This window comes from Oncorhynchus masou, unplaced genomic scaffold, assembly GCF_036934945.1.
Source record: "Oncorhynchus masou masou isolate Uvic2021 unplaced genomic scaffold, UVic_Omas_1.1 unplaced_scaffold_2886, whole genome shotgun sequence".
NCBI classification, from domain to species: domain Eukaryota; kingdom Metazoa; phylum Chordata; class Actinopteri; order Salmoniformes; family Salmonidae; genus Oncorhynchus; species Oncorhynchus masou.
The window spans coordinates 27501-32500 of record NW_027009311.1 but is presented as its reverse complement, the minus strand read 5'-3'; positions in this window follow the sequence as shown (position 1 = coordinate 32500).

Genomic DNA, 5000 nt, shown 5'->3' with positions numbered 1-5000 from the left:
ACACAAAATTTAAGAGAAATAAACTTTTTTTCTGGGATCTTTTATTTCAGCTGAGGAAACATGGGACCAATATTTTACATGTTGCGTTGATGTTTTTTGTTCAGTGTAATTTCTAAATGCTGACTGCCTCAACTCAGATTCAAGGTGGGTCCTTCACTCTCTGGTCTTGTGATCATTTGATCTGAGCGAACCGTGCCTGTCGACAGAATCAAGCCTTAAAAGAGATCGGGCTACTTTTTTCAACATTCTGTTAAAAATCACGCAACATTTCAACGTCATGCTACTCATGCCAGGAATATAGTATATGCATATGATTAGGATGTGTGGATAGAAAACACTCTGAAGTTTCTAAAACTGGTTAAATGATGTCTGTGACTATAACAGAACGTGTTTCGTGGTCAAAATCCCAAGGAAACCTGATCACAAAATCGACGAAGAAAAAATCAATCCGCCAGTCTCTGTATTGTCTATTGCAAGGTATAATAGATAGCGACCGGCTTACAGTTCCTACAGCTTCCACACGATGTCGCCAGTGTTGTGAATTGTATTGTAGTTAATCCTTGGTCATATGAGTAATAGGCACAACCTCTCGTCGGGTACACAGCAGGAATAAATGGAAGGGGGAAAGTGGACTACGTTTTCCAAACTTGTTGCTATTGAATATAGATCGCTCCGTGATCAATTTGATTGTTTATTAACATTTACTAATACCTAAAGTTGGATTACAGAAGTTGTTTGAAGTTTTTTGTCAAAGTTTATAGGCAACTGTTTAGAAACAGTGTTTTTCCTGGATCACACAGTCTTCATAAATGGACATTTTGGGTATATAAGGACCGATTTACTCGAAAAAAGACCCAATTGTGATGTTTATGGGACATATAGGAGTGCCAACAAAGAAGCTCGTCAAAGGTAATGAATGTTTTATATTTTATTTCTGAGTTTTGTGTAGCGCCGGCTACGCTAATTCTTTTGTTTACGTCCCCTTCAGGTATTTCGGGGTGTTGCATGCTATCAGATAATAGCTTCTCATGCTTTTGCCGAAAAGCGGTGGGTTTCCTGGTGGTTTAGTGAGTTTCTTGGTGGGTTACCTGGAGGTATATTGGGTTACCTGGTAGTATAGTGGGTTTGTCCTGGTGGTATAGTGGGTTACCTGGTGGTATAGTGGGTTACCTGGAGGTATATTGGGTTACCTGGTAGTATAGTGGGTTACCTGATGGTATAGTGGGTTACCTGGTGGTATAGTGGGTTACCTGGTGGTATAGTGGGTTACCTGGTGGTATAGTGGGTTACCTGATGGTATAGTGGGTTACCTGGTGGTATAGTGGGTTTGTCCTGGTGGTATAGTGGGTTACCTGGTGGTATAGTGGGTTTGTCCTGGTGGTATAGTGGGTTTGTCCTGGTGGTATAGTGGGTTACCTGGTGGTATAGTGGGTTACCTGATGGTATAGTGGGTTACCTGGTGGTATAGTGGGTTTGTCCTGGTGGTATAGTGGGTTACCTGATGGTATAGTGGGTTACCTGGTGGTATAGTGGGTTACCTGGTGGTATAGTGGGTTACCTGGTGGTATAGTGGGTTACCTGGTGGTATAGTGGGTTACCTGGAGGTATAGTGGGTTACCTGGTGGTATAGTGGGTTACCTGGAGGTATATTGGGTTACCTGGTAGTATAGTGGGTTTCCTGGTGGTATAGTGGGTTTCCTGGTGGTAAAGTAGATGTATTGGTGGTATAGCAGACGTTGCCATTGGCTGCAGAATGGAATTAAAGACGTTTTACGGCAGTGGTGTAAAGTACATAAGTAAAAATACTTGAAAGTACTACTTAAGTTGTGTTTTTTGGGGTTAACTGGAGTTTTCTACACTCTTTCTTTACTATACTTTTCCTTTCACGTTCCTAAAGAAAATGATGTACTTCTTTCTCCATACACACCTAAAGTGCCGGTTGCATCCCTGGTCATCCCTACTGCCTCTGATCTGGAGGACTCAGTTAACAGAGAACATCCCTGGTCATCCCTACTGCCTCTGATCTGGAGGACTCACTAAACAGAGAACATACCTGGTCATCCCTACTGCCTCTCATCTGGAGGACTCACTAAACAGAGAACATTCCTGGTCATCCCTACAGCCTCTGATCTGGAGGACTCACTAAACAGAGAACATCCCTGATCATCCCTACAGCCTCTGATCTGGAGGACTCACTAAACAGAGAACATCCCTGATCATCCCTACAGCCTCTGATCTGGAGGACTCACTAAACAGAGAACATCCCTGGTCATCCCTACTGCCTCTGATCTGGAGGACTCACTAAACAGAGAACATCCCTGGTCATCCCTACTGCCTCTGATCTGGCGGACTCACTAAACAGAGAACATCCCTAGTCATCCCTACTGCCTCTGATCTGACGGACTCACTAAACAGAGAACATCCCTGGTCATCCCTACTGCCTCTGATCTGGAGGACTGACTAAACAGAGAACATCCCTGGTCATCCCTACTGCCTCTGATCTGGAGGACTCACTAAACAGAGAACATCCCTGGTCATCCCTACTGCCTCTATTCTGGAGGACTCACTAAACAGAGAACATCCCTGGTCATCCCTACTGCCTCTGATCTGGAGGACTCACTAAACAGAGAACATCCCTGGTCATCCCTACTGCCTCTGATCTGGAGGACTCACTAAACAGAGAACATCCCTGGTCATCCCTACTGCCTCTGATCTGGAAGACTCACTAAACAGAGAACATCCCTGGTCATCCCTACTGCCTCTGATCTGGAGGTCTCACTAAACAGAGAACATCCCTGGTCTACTGCCTCTGATCTGGAGGACTCACTAAACAGAGAACATCCCTGGTCTACTGCCTCTGATCTGGAGGTCTCACTAAACAGAGAACATCCCTGGTCATCCCTACTGCCTCTGATCTGGAGGACTCACTAAACAGAGAACATCCCTTGTCATCCCTACTGCCTCTATTCTGGAGGACTCACTAAACAGAGAACATCCCTGGTCTACTGCCTCTGATCTGGAGGACTCACTAAACAGAGAACATCCCTGGTCATCTCTACTGCCTCTGATCTGACGGACTCACTAAACAGAGAACATCCCTGGTCATCCCTACTGCCTCTATTCTAAATCAAATCAAAATTTATTTGTCACATACACATGGTTAGCAGATGTTAATGCGAGTGTAGCGAAATGCTTGTGCTTCTAGTTCTGACAATGCAGTAATAACCAACAAGTAATCTAACTAACAATTCCAAAACTAATTTCTTATACACATTGTAAGGGGATAAAGAATATGTACATAAAGATATTAATGAGTGATGGTGCAGAGCAGCATAGGCTAGATACAGTAGATGGTATCGAGTACAGTATATACATATGAGATGAGTATGTAAACAAAGTGGCATAGTTAAAGTGGCTAGTGATACATGTATTACATAAGGATGCAGTAGATGATATAGAGTACAGTATATACGTATACATATGAGATAAATAATGTAGGGTATGTAAACATTATATTAGGTAGCATTGTTTAAAGTGGCTAGTGATATATTTTATATAATTTCCCATCAATTCCCATTATTAAAGTGGCTGGAGTTGAGTCCGTGTGTTGGCAGCAGCCACTCAATGTTAGTGGTTGCTGTTTAACAGTCTGATGGCCTTGAGATAGAAGCTGTTTTTAATTCTCTCGGTCCCAGCTTTGATGCACCTGTACTGACCTTGCCTTCTGGATGATAGCGGGGTGAACAGGCAGTGGCTGGAGGGCAGCTAGTTTTTCCCCGGTGATGCGTTGTGCAGACCTCACTACCCTCTGGAGAGCCTTACGGTTGTGGGCGGAGCAGTTGCCGTACCAGGTGGTGATACAGCCCGACAGGATGCTCTCGATTGTGCATCTGTAGAAGTTTGTGAGTGCTTTTGGTGACAAGCAGAATTTCTTCAGCCTCCTGAGGTTGAAGAGGCGCTGCTGCGCCTTCTTCACGATGCTGTCTGTGTGGGTGGACCAATTCAGTTTGTCTGTGATGTGTACGCCGAGGAACTTAAAACTTACTACCCTCTCCACTACTGTTCCATCGATGTGGATAGGGGAGTGTTCCCTCTGCTGTTTCCTGGAGGACTCACTAAACAGAGAACATCCCTGGTCATCCCTACTGCCACTGATCTGGAGGACTCACATAAATACACATGCTTCGTTTATAAATGATGTCTGAGTGTTGGAGTGTTCTCCTTGCTAAAAAAAAAACAAGAAAACCGTGCTGTCTGGTTTTCTTAATATAAGAAATTTGAAATTATTTATACATTTACTTTTATTTTTGAAACCTAAATATTTTTAAAAGTAAATACTTTTTGACTTTTAATCAAGCAGTATTTTACTGGGTGACTTTCCCTTTTGCTTGAGTCATTTTTTAAATTTAATTAATGTTTCTATACTTTTACTCAAATATGACAATTTGGTTTTTTTTTTTCTCCAGTACTTCTGTCCACTTTTTAGCCAGTAGTTCTGAAAGTCATATAGGCAGATCTGGGCCCCATCTTTACCCTGCTGATTGTGCATCTTGCTAGCTGTCACTCAAAGGGTGAGTGACTACAACTCAAATTGCTAGGGGCAGTTGTCACATACACACAGTTGTCACACGCGCACACACACTCACACACACACACACACATACACACAAGGCCAGCAGATACTCCAGACAGCATCCAATCAGAACCATGAGACGTATACACACACACACACACAACCCCCCCCCCCACACACACACACACACACACACATACACACACAAGCTCACACCCACACACACACGTACCTACCCACAAGCCGAGACACGGACAGACAGACAATGATGTAGACTGACTCCTTCAATCCTCCAGTATTATAAAATGTTAATTAATCCTACAATATTACAAAATCCAATATCTCAGACAGCCCTCAATAACTACAATATTGAATACACATACAAGGGAGCATATTGATCCACTTTGATCAATGTCAGCTGGTATAA